Here is a 16,697-nt window from a genome sequence, read left to right as displayed (position 1 = left end):
GGTGCAATGCTTGGCTGGATGAAGCATGGTGAAAGAGCTCAGTTTTCATGGCTCATTTAGTCTGGGACTTTTCTTCAGGGACAGCCAGCAAGAGCACTGATTTTGATCACTTTCTTCTGATGTGGACAAAGTTATTCTGGGATTTGGGCTGAGATTGGCTTATTTTACAGGACTTTTAAGAGGCTTCAAAGTGGTCACCTGGAGAAGACAGTTTCCAAATCTGCCCCACTCCAAGCCAGCCAAATCCCTTCTTATATGAACGTATAGCAGTAATGCATTTGGAGAAAAAAAAATCTATTGAGAAATGGGGTTTTTTAAATTGTTTGTCATTCAGCTACAGCTGCAAGGGAATGTCTCCTCGCCTCAAGTTTCTAACCCTTTTGTAAAAATGTTCAGATCTCTCTTCAAAGTAAGAGAATTTTTTTTAAGAAAATATTTTTTTCTTTAAAAAAATCCCCTTCCATTTGGCAGAAACAGTTCCTCACGAACACCGTGGTTTTTTAAGAGACCAGAGTGCTCTTGCGGCAGTGCTCGCTTGCCCAAGCAGCCCTGGTGTAGGAATGTTAAGGCCACTCAGGTGTGAAGGTGCTGAGAGACCTGTAAGTGTCTGGATCAAGAGACAGAAAGAAAAAGCAAAATGAAATTTTCCTGAGTAACTCAAGGGTTTCTTCTGTTCCAAAATCACGAGAAAACCTTTAGTACAAACTACTCCTCCTCCCTCATTATCCCCGAGACAGATGTAAATAGCACTCTGCTTTGCAAAAGAGTTGTAAAGAGCCCTAGAGCCAGCCAACTGAGATAAAAGGCCACAGCTGAGTGTTTCTGTAAAGACAACAGTTGCACCATGAGTGACAGATATTTCGCTATATCGGTTCACCACGCCGCAAAGTTCCTCTGCAAATGGAAGAAAAGATGTCTTTGTGCACCCTATCGAGGCTCTTCCCCCACATCCACGGCATGCAGGGCTCCCCTTGTAGGACACACCGCTATCTGGAATGGGCAGGAAAACGAAAGGCACAAACGTCTTAGCTTGGAGCATACCGCCTCTCACTGCTATCGCCAGGCTCTGTCAGGCTCACAGAGTGAAATATGGCACTGTGCTGTTCGAATCCCAGGTGCACAAATCCAGCCCTTCATAGCTGTATTACTTATGACCCCTCAGTGCACCAGCAGCCACGTTTGGGGAGTGTTACCAGCTCTCTGCAGGCTTTAATCCCTGTCTCTCAACTCAGCGCTGCCCTAACTCCCCAGGAGTGATGTCCTGCAGGACAAACCCTCGCACCCGAGCACACACCTGGTGCAGCACATGCATTGGTTTTGCATATGCCCCTGCAGAAACCTACACCTAGTTAAGGTAGCTCACATATACCTAGTCCCTAAATTCTCCCTGCAGTTCCTGAAACAGCCTTTCCTATCATTAGGAGGCTGAAAGAAAATAAACTTTCATGACCATTTTTATCATCAAAAATTGTTTACCACCTGTTTCATTTCCATGTTAAAACGTGACATTAATTTGGACCCAGGCTAACCCCACCTTTGTCATCAAATTGTTGCACTTAGATCAACCAAGACAGAGACTTTCTTTTTTCCCTAAGTAAATCTACTTTCTTCTCCATGCTAGCCACGATTCTTGGCAAAGATGCTTAAGAAGGAGCTTGGAGGAAATGAATAATATTTTTGATTCTAGAGAAACAAATGCCAAAAGTCACTTTTGAAAAGATAATACAGCTTCAGTTGACTCATATGTTTGTCAAGATGCTGTGACTCCGTAGAGCCCTGGTGAAAGGAAGAAGCTGTGATTTTAAACTGCATCAAGTGTTGATCTTTTGCATTGTTTGGACTTTTGCAATCAGATCTGTATTACAGTTAATAAAAATAAGGCAGTTGCTCAACATTTTTTATATGCAAGGCAGCAAGCAGACCGGGGCTCAGAGACACCAGCCAACTGCCTCTAGTAAAGCCCAGTTAAACGCAATCACATGCAGCCGCGCTCCTCCGTCTGACAAGGCGGCAGCATTCCTGCAAAAGTGGTTCTCCCTCACTAATCCCATCATTAAACCTGAAAACCAGATCCTATTATTTTAATTCATCTGGCAGTAGCTCGCCCTGGTTTAATTGCGCACCCGTACAAATTGATCTGTCGCTTCGGCCCAGACAAAGGGAACCCGAATCCACCTCGAAGCTGTCAGCAGAAACACACTGAGCAAGTGTTCAACAGCCCCGTTTGACACACGGCTCTGTCTTATACCTATGAGTTTCCAGGCCCTAACTGAGCACGCTTGCATCATACTATAAGGGTTTAAGGTCTCACTGGTAAAAGCTCTATTTACTCCCTGGGAAGTCACTCACAGGGTATTATTTTAGTGGTCTGTCAACACAAAGCTTCAATCCGACTGGGGTTGTGCCATCCCAGGCATATATTAATGAATCACTCGAACAGAAGCCGTAGCATCTTAATGCAACCATCCTTTTAAAAAATCAATCAGAATTAAATGTAAACCGCAAAACCAGTAAGTGAATGTATTGTTAAGAGGTTTTGATTAAAGCTTTTGAAATTAAAAGGATCAGACTGAGGATCAGAGAAACATACCGCAAAATCATCGGAAGAAGATGAGGAGCAGATTTTGTAGCCCTTGCTCTTGAGGGAGATAAATCAGTACTTTATATTTTATGTAGGGAAAAGGTTGCAAAATTTGGCCTTTGATACTCAATAAATGTTCTTAACTGATCTTGAGTCCTCGAAGCTGACTAGTCCTTTGGTGTCTCCCCTATGAGGAGGCTCCAGTAGCAGGAAAGCTGCCCCAAACGGAGGTTTCTCTCCTGTCACTTGCCTCGACATGCCTGGGCGACTTTCAGCACACCACCAGCACGGTGACAAGTGGCCAGACGCTGCAGCTCATCCACCTCTAATTGCTGGAAGCAGAGAAAGCTTTTTATAAAGCAGTACTACCACTGAGTGAGAGAATTGCTTATGTTGCCTGATCGGTACAATTTAATGCTTTTATGTCATAAAACTCCTTGCACTGTATTTCTTACAGAATAACAGCAGTGTGCCATATCCTGTTTTTTACAGGAAACCCCAAACATCAACATGAATCTTTGTTTCCAATCACACTAAAAGTGGGTGAAGACCATCAGCCCTGTAGGCACTTTAACATGGTCAAACCCTCATCCACCCAAAATACCCACTGAAACTCCATTATTTTATTTATCTACCAAGCCTTTTGTTTGTATGCTAATTCCTTCTAAAATTGTCCCTTTCCTTGGATGCATAGGTGCAAAAACTGAGCATCGGATTTAACCTTTGTGAGGGTCTGTTTGTGCACTATCGGAGCTGAACACGGAGCAATGTAACTGCCCTCCAGCAGTTATAAAGAGCCAGCGATTCCAGCACGGCTTGTGCGGTGAATAGAGCTCTAAATCCAGATGCTAGTTTACAGATAGTCTTTCAGTTCAATTACAGTAAACTTCTCATTCTTAGGCTACCCAAAAGCCACAGAAATTAATCCCCCTTGCAATATGCCTCTGCTAAACAGAAACCTGGTTAAACACATGGTTGAAGAAGCCACCTGAATTTTTCTATATTTACCGCACATTTAAAAGTCATATTTGTAAGTGACAGAGCAAAACAAAACAAAACCAAAACAAAAATAGGTTCTCTGCTGAGAATTTATGTGGCAAGCTTTGCCCCAGAGTGTGTTTTTATAGCCTGGTTATAAACCCCTGGAAACAGAAGGGTATATAATGGAAACACTGACAGATCCTTACCCAGAATATTGCAAATGAGTGCACCATAAAAATGACTAATTACAGATATTGTAAAACTCAGCTTAGCTCTCAGGCTCAGCTGCTGGGCTAGAGGGGGGAGATGCAGACAGTGATACAGAGGGCTCGACCTCTGCTCCTGTTGGCTTTGCATACAGATGGACGGGGAGCTTCTAGTTTTGACCCTTCATTAATGGCCATGACCACAACAGGAAACGCTTTTTGTCATGTTGTGGGCTCAATGGCAAGAAGAGTGTTTGTGTGTTACCTGGCCTGCAAAAAAATCTGCCCTCGTTCACAGCCTGCAGCACTCCGGCCTACATGCAGCCACAAAGTCCCAAGCAAGTTCCAGCTTAGTAGACTTCACCTGTCTACTTCAGATGGGGCATGAGGAGGTGTTAGACCATATACCAAAACCCAGAGTCCTCTAAGTGGCTTTATCTGGTTTGTGAAGGAGGAAGGCAGTCCCTCAGAGGCTCTGAAGAGCAGCACAGAGGGATGAAGTGAGGAGCTGGGAGCTGCCCGGGGTGGAGCCTGTCCGCATCAGGACACATGGGAATTCACTGCCCCCAGTGAAAAAAGACCAAAAATAAATGGAGACTTGATGGCACCGAGCACCCATGGATCATCGGGGAGAGTTAATTTGTTTATGCATCAGGAGAAGTGTAATTATTGTAAGCAATGGTTCCTGCATGACTGCAGGGATGGTGCACGTGCTCTGCGTGTCATGGAAGGGGTCTGCACAGCTATTGCCTGCTAAACCAGGAAACTGCTCAGGGCCAGACTCTGCCATTCCAGTGTGGTCCTAGGAGCCGATGTCCCCTGGGAGCTGCTCCCTTGCAGGCGTTGAGGAAGGGCCTTGCATCCTTTCCACCCATCCTGGAGAAGATAATGTCAGCTGGCAAAGGAGCAGGCAGCAGGCTCTGGGCTTGAGGAGGTCTCAGAGAAAGACAACCTCCAGCTTTCTCATTTCTCCTTGTCCTCCTCCTCTCTGGTGGGGAAATCCTCTTGGAACTGATGATATCTCCATCACCCTCTGAGCATGGGTACATCACCTGTATGCTGGGTGCTGCCTTCAGTGCCTGCTTGGGCTGGACACTGATCCCTGCACACTGTCCCTCCAATCCTTGCAGAAACCCCATCCCCAAGGTCACAGCGAGCTGATCTGTCTGAGCAACTGGCAGCTGTATCCATTAGGAAACCTAAGCGGAGCCGGTCAGCTTTACGAGAGATGGTTGAATTGTTCTTACACCGGAGGGGCTCACAATTACAATAAAGGCCTCAGCAACAACAAGGGGACAGACCCTGGCCATGGACACCCCGAAGGCCTAAAGATAAAGGGTTGGATTACACAAAGCAGCCTCTCATTATCCACTCCTTGATACTGGTTGGTAACTTTGTTTTTTAAGGAATCCCTTAATTAGGTTTTACAGTGCATAGGTTAGGCATTTTCCAGCAAGAGCTTTATTGTAATGGGTTGCACATGTTCTCATACTGTACACCGAAATGAAACTTAGCTACAGGGCATTTCCTTCCGTTGCTCTTGCTGGGGAGCAGCTTTAACCTCTTTGCAGACACAAAGCCATATTTCACTCCTGAGAGGCCACAGCAGTTCCCCACTCCCAATCACTTGGGTCATTTCAACCCTTAACTATGCGGCGAACTCGCAAATGTGCTGCGGGGAGCAACCCTGAGGAGGTGGGTGAGAGGTGAGACAGAGATGGAAAAAGACCCAGGAGGTTAAAACCCAGCAGTGCCTCACTGCTAGCAGAGCCCAGGAGTCTCCCAAGGAGGAGCCCACGGTCCTCGGCCATGGTCACTTTGCTGACCATTGCCAGGCTGCCAGGGGAATCATCTTCTGGGAACCTCCTCCAACACCAGCAGTGCTATATTCTTGTGTCGCATTTCAATGCACCAAAGTCAGGGCTTGTTTGGAACAAAGAGAAGAAAAAAGTAGTTTCAAGGGAATGAAGATATGATTCATGGGTGAAAGAGAAAAACCAGATTGGGATGGCCAGATACTTGGATAGGATTTGTCCGCAGTCACCGGCTATGGTAAGATGTTCTCCTCACCCTGAACTCTGGAGATGGGTTACTCAGAGCAACCAGAGATACCTCTTGTACTGCAGGGTTTTTTCAGCTGGAGATTGATGTGAAACTAAAGAAATGAAAACTGTATTGGGGAGCATGAACGCTGCTGGGTCACAGAAGTTACTCATGGATTCCTCTATTCAGCCCACCAAGCTGATGACACAGCATGACCATCAGGAAAAAAATCTCCAGCTATGGCTTAAGTGTGTAGAATTTACCCCAGATTTTGTGAACTACCCCAAAACTCAGAAACTTATGACTGTCTTCCAGTTCGAAAACAGCGATATTGAAGGGGGCTTCCATGTGGCAGATTCAGATAAGACACAAGGAGACACGTATGCATACAACATAGAGGGAAGCAGTGGGACTCCTTGCCACAGGATGTAGTAGGAAAAAATATGTTTACATGGGTTCAAAGGGCAAGGGGAGAAATTCTTGGAAGAAAAAAATCCTCCAAGGTATCTTAAATGCCTAACTAACCACACTGTGCTTGGTTTTCCTACAAACCCGTTGCATCATTTGGGTACCAGAGCTACAGAAACAGTTTCTCTGGCAGGTCCTCTGGGAAGAGACTGACAACCTGCACAGCTCAGCGCATCTCTGCCCTACCTGACGAGCGTGGGCAGGAAAGCCTAATTAGGCAGGTCTCAGAAACTTCAACCTGCAGCACAGAACTCTGCTTATCCACCCGGCAGCTCGAGCAGTTAACACAGCCAAAATATGCATTACCCTTAAAGCTGCTGTTGAGGGATTAAACCTCAGTCCCACCAACAGTCAGAGATGTGACAGCTCTGTGCACACCAGGAGCCTGCCTGAAATGACATCTGCGTAAGTGTTTCCAGGAGTAGGAATTTGCAGCTGGATTTTCCGTGGTACCCGCGCCTGTTTGCACTTGGACCTTTGAAAATCAGGCTATTCGTATGCTCACATTGGAGAAGGGAATTTATGTTGTCTTTATGCTTTAAGCCTGAATTTGTCCTGAGGGAACAGTAGCAGAAAAAACAGCCATTTATTTTTAATAGACACCAGTGTCGTTACTTAGGTCTGGTGAGCTTAAAGGATTGAGAGGTGAATGATATCATCAAGGAAGTAATTTCTTTCTTTATTTTTTTTCATTCATCTAAGAAAAAAAAAAAATCCTGCACAGGAATACAAGAACCACGCTACAGTTTGTAAATGTTTCCCCTCAGGACTGCAGACCTCATTTATCTTGTCTGCTGTCCCTTCTCCAAGGCACAAACGTCCCTTCCTGTGCTGTCCTGGGGACAGGCACCTTTTGTCCACCTTCAGCAACCTCATCAAGAAATGAACCAGGTGATGGCAGAGGCGCCTGCAAACCTCTTCATTCCTCTCTCCCAAAAAGATGGAGAAGCCCTTCTCAGTGAAGGAGAAATCAGGATTTATCTGCAGCAACGGCCCTCCCGGCACAGGCCAGCAGCAGGGACCAGGGCCCCCCACCTTAGGACACCTTGGGGTCACCACAGGCCAGCCAGAGCTCCTCGACTTGGCTGTGACCTTGCGGGAGCCCTTGCAAATCACATCTGGAATGTGTTTCGGTTTCAAGAGCAATAAATGAAAACACTGAACACAACAGGGTCGAGGCAATGTTGTTTGAAAGAAAAGGTAATGCTTTGACCCTTATTTGGCCCATGACAAGTCTGGTTATTCCGCCAAGAACTGGGGAAGTGTGGCTTGGGATGGGTAAAGGATAATAAGCTATTTTGTCATAAAATAATACAATTCATTTCAAGCCTCAGTGGCACCAAAGAATGGGAAATGTGACTTCCCTACACTCCAAGCCACTCCTTTTCTTTTGTCTCCAGACATCCAATAAGCAAACAAGAGCTCCAGTGGATTTACACAGAAACAGTCAAGATGAGACAAGTTCATGTTATTTTTCAAGCAGTTTGGCAAACTCTGATTTGAGAAAAAATAGAACAAGACTAGTTTAATTTATGAACTATCAACAAATTGAAATCCAACTTATAGTGACAGCATCAACATAAAAATGGCACATGACCTCTCTGTCATTTTTCCTTTACTTTCTACCACTGAAGCCATGAGTGTGATTTCAGCACCCTGCTCCCTAAAACAAGAGGGGTGCCTTTGGCAGGATGTGAAGGGCTGGCTGCAGGTACCCCTATATCTTCCTCTCCTTCCCTGCCCACAGCAGTATGCAGCTCAAGCAATGTCCTGCTCCCCTCGCTCAGCGTGCCTGGTCCTGTGGCCACCTGCAGGAACTATTGCCTGGGCCATAAGGAAAAGTGCCACAAGCGCTCACAGCATTCCTCTGAGGATATCCATAGTCAGAAGGTATTTTCCCTTTTCTGATGTGGCAAAATCCACTTTTTCCTTAGGAAAGCATTTGCTTGCAGATGAAGTGAGCAGCATTCTTCTAGGTGAGCCAGTGCTCGTTTTATTTTTCAAATGCAACTGGAGTAAAACCTGAAAAGTTCTGAGGATTGCAGGTCTAGATTTGGAAGTTTGACCTTGCCCAGCTGATGCCACTTTTATTGCCATTTATATTTCAATGTCAGCACTGACAGACAATCTCTTCTATCAGGTCCATTAATTTATTGCTTGAATGAATAGTTTGCCACTTAGAAAGGCAATAGCTCCAAGCTGTGAGTTCTCCGGCAGCAAGGCTCATTTCAGAGCTATCTGCCTTGTCATGCCCTGGTTGGCCCCACTAGGTGGGTTTCTGCTGGAATTTCACCATATCCATGTCACAGTGTTGTGCCTGTTTCATTATTTTATAAAAGGATTTTATGTTTTCCCCTTTCAGCCTGGTTTGTTACTACACGTAGGGATGGGAGGGAGAAGAAAAATGACTTGACAGAGGCTGCAGAGCGAACACAGCACACCACAAGCAACCAGCTCCCCGTTTTCACTGCAGCAGTTTCAGGCAGTATCTCACTGGCTTTTTCTGCCTGATTTTTAAATTAAAAAAGCCAAAAAAAAAAAAAAAGCACCCGACCACCCTCTTGCTGAATAACTGGCTTACAGAAAGCTGTCGCTTTTTCTCCGAAAGGATTGAGAAACAGGGGCCTTCAATAGCTTCTTTGTGCAATTTTATTTTGCAGCTTCCAGTGCAAGACAGCATTTCCTGACCTGTGAGGATATGCTGCCCTCTTCCACTCCAGGACACTGCAGCTCAACACTGTCACGGAGACACATCTCCATGGATCTGCAGGATTAACCTAAAGAATCAGTAATCCTCCACTTCCACAGGTCTAGTTTCACTTAGCAGTTAGGTAAAGGGTTAGACAGAATTCATTAAAAATGTGAGGGATTAGGATCATGTTCAAGCAGGCTCTTCCTGACCTCACATCCCCTGTCTGCTCTCCCTCCTGCCCAGTTTGCAGTGCGGAGCCCCTCCACCACCACACACTAGTCCCTGCACCTCTCCTCACCTTCCCCATCATTCAGCAAAGTACCTGGTTGAAGGATGGTCCCCATCCTTCCACACCTAAAGAATCCTATAAAAAACAAGAAAATCCTCAAATATCTTTTACTAAAATGTCATGCTCTGGGAGCCTCCGCCAGGAATTTGAATCTTTTGGGGCAGACAATAGAGATGAGTGAGCAGGAGAGAGCATGGGAGCCTGCCTTACTCGGTCAAGGGCTGCAAGCCTTTTCCTCCCCTTTGTGCAAGGAGGACAGACGAGGACTTTCCAGCCCCGAGTGGGACCCCAGGATGTCACACCTGCTGCTCTCACAGGTGCCTGTGTGCCCGGAGATCCCCTCCAGCAACTCCCCTGTGACTGCTCTTATCAGCCGCTGATTAGAGGTACCTTGGAATAGAAACTTCAAGGAAAAAGGGAAGGCGAGAATTGCATTTCAAAGAAAGTGCTTGAAAGAAACCTTTGAAGGACCCTATTCAAAGGTTCATGACTTGATATAACCATTTTTAAAAGATATAAATTCCTGTTTGGATTTGGGATTGGCTCTCACCCCAGCAGGACAGAAAAGCTGCTGCCTTTGTATGAACACAGTCCCAGCACAACACAGGAGAAGAGATCCATCTGATAACATCTTAAATTACTTTCAACCTAAAAAATCCAAAGGTAATATTTTAAGGTAAGACCTACTCTCACATATGCATGAATAACTTCTGTAAAAAGACATGAGCTCGTGCCCATAAGCTTTTAGGTAGTATAAGGAGAGCTAAATATTTGCGGGGCTGGCTGTGTATCAGATATCCTAGTGAAAAAATACAGTCAACATTTACATCACTTACTGCTGAAATGTTTCCACCCCCGGATTAAAACATGGTAGTCGCTTCCCAGCCAGCAGAGCAGCTAAATCAGATGGTCAGGCTGAACCGAAGCCCAAACATGGGCAAACCTTGGGCACAGCTTATCTTTTGGTGGTCTCTGATGGTGACCAGTCCTCCCCGTTCATCCCAAGTACGCACCTTTCTGGCAGTAGCGTAGCCACACGAGAGTCACCAGGCCTGACAGCACCAAGATGCATTTGGGCTGGCAAATTGCTATTCATGGGTCAAATCAGCTCACAACCACAAAAATACCCTGTCTGTCTGATTTCCTGATACACTGTTTCCTGGTGGATTTTTTCTTATGTTTGAAATTTTATTTCTCTTGGAAAAAATATTTTATTTCTAGATATATGAGGAAACAGCTGATCTTATCTACTCTATTATAGGTGATTTTTTTTAAAGAAAAAAAATTTTAAATGATGCGCAGCCCTCCATTTACACCTTGGTTGAGCTAAGCCCTTAGCCCCTGTGTAGCATGAAAAGTGTGTTTAACGGTATTCAGCAGGATGTATTTTTAAGGATATACTCAACCAATTTGCCGACACAGGGTCAGGGCTCTTAACACTGCTGCTCTCAGCCCCTTCTTCCTTTTTCTGCATCATGACTCCAGTCTGGCCATATCTGAACCTGCACGGGGAGACCTTCCTTCACCCTTTCACTTTCCCCAGCAGCAGCCCCTCATCCTGGCTGTGACCTTTGCCTGTTCCTGCAATTCCTGTAGGCTAATAGTGTCTCAAGGATGCTGGGCAGTGACCCTGCGGGAAGGAGAAGGTCCACCTATGCTGCCTAGCACGAAGAAGAGTCTGAGGTCCCCGCTCCAGCCTTCAGAGCCAGGCAGCTGCACAAGCATGCCCAGCGCTCGAATGCTGGTGGAAAATTCGTGTTCAGGTGCTGGAGCGTGGCAGCAGCGCCGAGCAAGGGGTGCGAGCTGCCTGAGCTGGGGCATGGCAGCCGGCTGCAGTGAGGAAGAGCAGACAGTGAGGGGTTCAGCCTCTCCCCTGCAGCATCAGCATCTCACAGGGCTACACAACTGGAGAACTGGGCAGAAAGCCAGGAAATCTTGAGCTATATTCCTGATGCTGCCATTAATTTCTTATATGGCCTTGGGCAACTTGTATCACCTGCCAGTTTGGGTTTTTCCTTAGATAAAGCAGGGAAAATAGTTAACATCATGGATTTATAGAGCTTAAAGCTCTACAAAGAAGAGTCTGGTCTGGCTTCTCTGTATCAAAAACTCCTTTAATTTTACTCAGTTGTGCCTGAATCAAGGCCAATTTCTTATGTTTGACCAATATATATCTCTCCATCTCTTACAAAAGAACAACTTATCTTCATCTGAAACATCAAGAGATGGAAAAAAGCCAGCACTTCCCTTGGTATTTTCCCCCCTGTGATTAATTCCCATTCCTATCGAGCATTCAAGTTTCATTTCCCATTCGATTTTTTGGGGGGATTCTTCTTTCAGCCACTTCTAACAATGCTTTTTTCTGCTAAATGAAAGTGTTTGCATGATTTGGTATTTCTCCCCGTGGCTTATCCACAGTCGTTGGTGGGCTAAGGGCAATAATGGCAAAGATAATTAAAATCTGCCCAGTGCTTTGAAATATTAAGCTCATCTCTAAGGCCCATTATCCTGCTCAGTGTCAGAGGTACCACTGACAAGTACTTGACTTCAGCCTTTCAGGCAGCACGCAGCTGCCAGAGAAAACCAAGAGTGGAAAAGTACTATCCCTTCAGAAAAACAGATGTTGCAGCTCCAATTTGTCTTCTGCCAAGACAAAGGAGATGCACTAAATTCATCTTTTGTAAAGGATTTTGTTTGGCATCCAAGATTAATATCACAACAAACTGGGAGGTACCATACCTCAGGGTGCAATGCTATATTGCAGAACCGAGCCTAAATACCCATGCTGAGCATAATTTAGTCAGTCTGAAACTATGGCTGTGGAGGGGGAGATAAACTTTTTCCATCCAGTAGCACGTTATCTAAAGAATCTCTCTATCTCAGTATACAAAGGCTGACCACTCAGCTTCAAAGTCAGGCAATAGCTTCTAGGCTTGATGCAGCTCCCCATGGAGTGCCAGTGGTGGTCCTCAGAGCCCTCACTGGTGGCCTTCATGGGGCTGCTTGGTCACACCAAAGGAAAGGAGGAATGAAGGGATGGGAAATCAGACCTGAGCAATCCTATGAGATGGCTGGAATGCTCTGATTGGAACCAACTGTTTTCACTGGCCAGAAAACCCCATCTCGAGTCATGCAACTGGGTAAAGGACATCAAACCAGGGCTCTGCCTTATAGGAAAAAAGTGACTTATTGACACCTTTCACAGAAAGGACCCTGGCTTTATCCACAGGCCAGAAATACTGCAGTATATATGCTGGCTTTTCACCCCAGGATCATGTCTGCTTGTCACCACCAATGGCATCCTCCTGTGGTACTTTTTGCCCCTTACACAAAGTGACAACCCCTTTCCCAAACACACTGGTCCCAGACGTGACTATTCTTCCCTTGCTGACGTGAACCATTACGTGTCTTCACCAGCTACTACAGTGTTTCTCCTCAGCAGTATTTTCACTTCAGCAAAAGGACGAAAAATCCCTACTTGTACAACCTGCTCAGGATGAACGGCAGCGTATAATTTAAACACATCAGTTCAACACTCCTTAGAACAACAAATTGGTCCTGATTTTTACATGGCATATCCAATTAACAGATTGAAACAAGCACAGTCATCGAGTTATGGTATTCTCTTTCCACACTTCTTCATCCACCTGAATAACTGCAAATAAATTCCATGTATTTGTTTCACCAATGCCAAATCTCTGTGCTATGGCAATTTGTGAACAAGCTCTACACACACACACACAGAGGTATAATGGATCAACAAAAATGACTGGACAAATCAAAGCTTTTAGGATTGCTTTTTTCTCTGCACTGTGGGAAATCTTTTACAACAGTGCAAAACACATGCAATGTACTACCTCGAGACAAGAGCATTTCTCACTGGTGCATGGAAGTGCTCCTGAAGCAAGCTGACCCCTTTTCTGCTAGGGCTAAAGTTTTGCAAGCCTAAGTATGTCAGCTAGGAGTGAGAAAAAACAAATACATCATCCCTACAACAGAGAGAGCTACGCCAACAAAAAGCCCTGGTGTGGATGCAGTGTTACAAAAGGAGGGATTATTTTTTGTTCTTTACAGTATAGCTAATTTTGTTTGGGTAGCTCTGATAAACTACACCAGCAAAAGAAACCTCTTGGCTCGAACAACTGTGTTTCCAGCGTAGGTTGCCAGTCGGGTGATATCTGTGTGTCAGCACATTCCTCCTGCCGGAGAAGAGAGACCTAACGCTGAATTCTCTGAAGCCTTTACCTGGGATAGAGGAAGGCTAAAAGAAGGATCAGACTATTCAGTATCTAAAAGGACGGCGAGACACAGCATGGTGAGGGGGACAGCTCCGGCTGCTCTGAGCCAGAGGCCGGCCCATCAGACAGCACATTCCTGCCTGACACGCGCCCTCTCGGCTGCAAAGTGAGTTTCTTGTCAGAGACGATCCCCAGCCAGAGGGTCGCTGTATGATAACATGCAGCTCACTGCCCACATCAAGGGCAAGCTTCTGCTTCATGTGGGGACTTACAGCTGGACCCCAAGGATTTTGGTCCTGCCTGTTGTGGGCACAGCGGGTTGTGAGATGGCTGCCCAAGGTCATAGCTACACCACACTCTGGGGATGGGATGGCATAAAAGTTTCTTTTAACCGAGCAGCAACACAGGGTCTCACTGGTTTTCCATGTAGGCTGCAGGTGCCCAAGGTACACTGGACATATCCAGGCTGTGCAATCCACTTTTCCTTCCCACTGTTACTACGCCTAATATTTGCTCTGTACTCTCACAGGCTGGCTTCCACTTGCCATAATCACACAGCTGACTGCAACACAGCCAGAGCTATCGTTTGGGGAGGGTTAATCTGAAAGACCCCATGGTAGGTACATACTACCATTTGCAGCCTTGTGTAAGTATCCTGTATGTAGCCTCAGGTAGGATGGTCTGAGAGCCTCTCCATCCTTCCTGCTCTGGCCATTGCACTCCTTTCCAGCACAACGAGCAATTTCAGTGCTCTGTTTAACAAGGCTTCAAGGCTGTGGCAAGGGCCCCTTCCTTTGCATCCTCTGGAGCAGCAAGTCCCACCTTTTCCTTCTTGCAGAGCTGCATTGGCTCGTTGCCCTCACTAATCCTGGGCGGGGGGGTTGTTTGTTGGGCTTTTCTTCCTTAATCAATCCATAGAAACTAGCTAGCATGAGGCTTTGTGTTTCTGTGGAGCAAATTCCACAGGCAAGGTGTAAAAGTAATTAAGGCACCAGGCTTCAGCTTTCTGACATTGCAATCAATGAGCTGTCCCCAGGCAGCCACCCGCACAATGAAAGCGCAGCAAGCACGGGGAGGCGAGGGGGGAATTTAAAATCCACGGCTTTTAGAAAGTCACATCATTTCTCGGTCCAGCTCTCTGGGGGCCAACAGATAAACAGCACTGCCCCAAGGAATTTCCTTCCTCCGAAGGTGGGAACTGGCCGGGAGCGGCCACGGCCTCCCATCCTCCGATGACATCAGCTTCCTCGGGCGTGGGGCGAGGGGACTTCAAAGGAGGAGTTAGGGGAAAAAGCCCTCCTGTGAGAACCAAGGTCTGCTTTCTGGCCTGAAGGCCGTGTGACGGAGCCCCGTTGTCAGCAGTTCACCCCAGCATGCCCCAGAGAGACAATAAAAACGGGAAGGAAAGCATTAGTGTAGCAGAGGCAGCCACGCAAAAGCGGCTGCAGGGCTGTGGCCACTCCAGTTCCTCCGGCCAAACAGTCCCAACACAGCCCCATCTCTGCCGACATCTGAGCTAGCCCGTGGACCTGAAGGCCACCAGTTTCCTCAGGCTCGTGGCCCTGGGCTGAGCTCACTGCAAACTTTTGGATGCCAAATCCAGGTTAATCTCCAACACAGTCTCTGTGTAATGATGCTACATGCACTTCCTCCTCCCTACAGCTTCCTCTACCCTTAAATGTTGAAGAACTGTAATATCTTTTTAGTCCCTGGCCCTATCCTAAGTTTTGTTGAAATTTGGCCAAGAACTTCCTGGGGGAAGAGGAAAGAGAAGGGACTGGCAGGCAGACACGGTGACACTATGTTCACATAAGCTTCATTTCCTTAGGAAACCAGGCTAAAAATAATAGTCAAAAATGTTGGGCAATTGCCTTCAACTCAACATCTCTCTCTAGACAGGAAGAAAGGAAGGAATTAGCAGACTGTAGGTTATATTTCAAGGTTTGTCCACATGATTTGAAGCATAGAAATTAGAAATGAAATTAAGAAGATATATTAGGTTGTCTTGCCCCTCCCCGGGGGAACAAACCTCCAGCTGTTTCCCTTAGCATATTTTTTAGTGAAGTGTGCAGCCCGGTTTCAAATGATCCAAATGATGGAGCTTCCATCAGTTTTCAACAGGGACCCATTCCTTCGCTTACATATCTCTCCTTTTCTCTTTTTTTTTTTTAAACCAATTTCAACTTTTTTATCCATTGACCAAGTTTCATCTCATTATTTCTAGCACACCTCTTAATCATTTTATTAACTCACTAGAGTAAAAAGGTAAATAGAAGTGCCACCTACATACTTCAAGTAGCATCACAGGGTTCATTCCATGCTTTTGGCTGACTGAGACGCTCTTATTCAATGTAGCTTCATGTTTTAGCTGTGTTTTTCCTGAAAAAATAAAAAAAAAGAAAAAAGCTTTGATTAATAAATTCCAGGAGGTTTTTTCAGTCCGAGTTTTTCAGACTTCCCATTCTGGCCCCATTTCAGCTTGAATTTGAAAGGCCCAACCCACTGAAAATATCTTCTAGAGGTTTTTCTCACTCCCCTTGAGTTTTCTACTTTAGTTTTCTGTTACATAATTAAAAATTATTGAAAGGGAAGGGTTACTTTAATATGACATTATTCCAGCTCTCCTTTCTTAACCACACAGCTGCTTCTATCGTACAATATACAGTTGCTTTTCAGCACAGTGGGCCCTATAGATCTGGAGACATTTCTCTCGTGCTGCACACACAAGTCCTCGCGGGGAGAGGGTCGCAGTCTGGGTGCAGGCTATCAGTGCTTTCTGGAAACATCAGGGCAAACAATAATTCCTAGGGAGCAACTCTACCCCAGACGCAATTATTAACCACTGAGATTAAGGCAGAGACGAAACAACTTTGCTGCTTGCACAGCCTCCTCCAAAATAAACCACAGCGCAGCGTGCCCAAGACTGCATTTCTCCCCAACACTGCCCATCGCTCGCACGGTCAGAAGAAACCCAGCGATGGTCCGACAGCACCATCTGCTGCCCCCCGCCCCTGCCAGACAGGCGAAACCCCACACGTGGCAGGCTGGGCAATGCCGAAGGCCTGAAGGGAGTTAGGACCTACCTAAGGGAATCAGGATGTGGACAAATCACTCGTCTAGCTGCAGGACGGCAAGTTAAATTAACTACTTCTGTCCAAGCACTCTGTTTGGAGCAGGGCTGGATCTGACAGCAAAAATC

The 16,697-nt window shown here is 46.0% G+C and overlaps 1 long non-coding RNA gene across 2 annotated transcripts in view; it reads right to left on the bottom strand.

Moving 5' to 3' along the window:
• The window catches only part of LOC129209655 (uncharacterized), a 342,277-nt gene that overhangs the window by 212,174 nt on the left and 113,406 nt on the right, over positions 1-16,697 (bottom strand). For both annotated transcript variants that reach the window (XR_008578134.1, XR_008578135.1), the window contains exon 4: positions 15,785-15,877. This is a non-coding gene — a long non-coding RNA (uncharacterized LOC129209655). The remainder of the gene's footprint in view (positions 1-15,784; positions 15,878-16,697) is intronic.

Source organism: Grus americana, chromosome 8 (genome assembly GCF_028858705.1).
Source record: "Grus americana isolate bGruAme1 chromosome 8, bGruAme1.mat, whole genome shotgun sequence".
Taxonomy (NCBI): domain Eukaryota; kingdom Metazoa; phylum Chordata; class Aves; order Gruiformes; family Gruidae; genus Grus; species Grus americana.
Note: the sequence above shows the minus strand (reverse complement) of the source record. Positions and strands in the feature narration are given on the sequence as shown.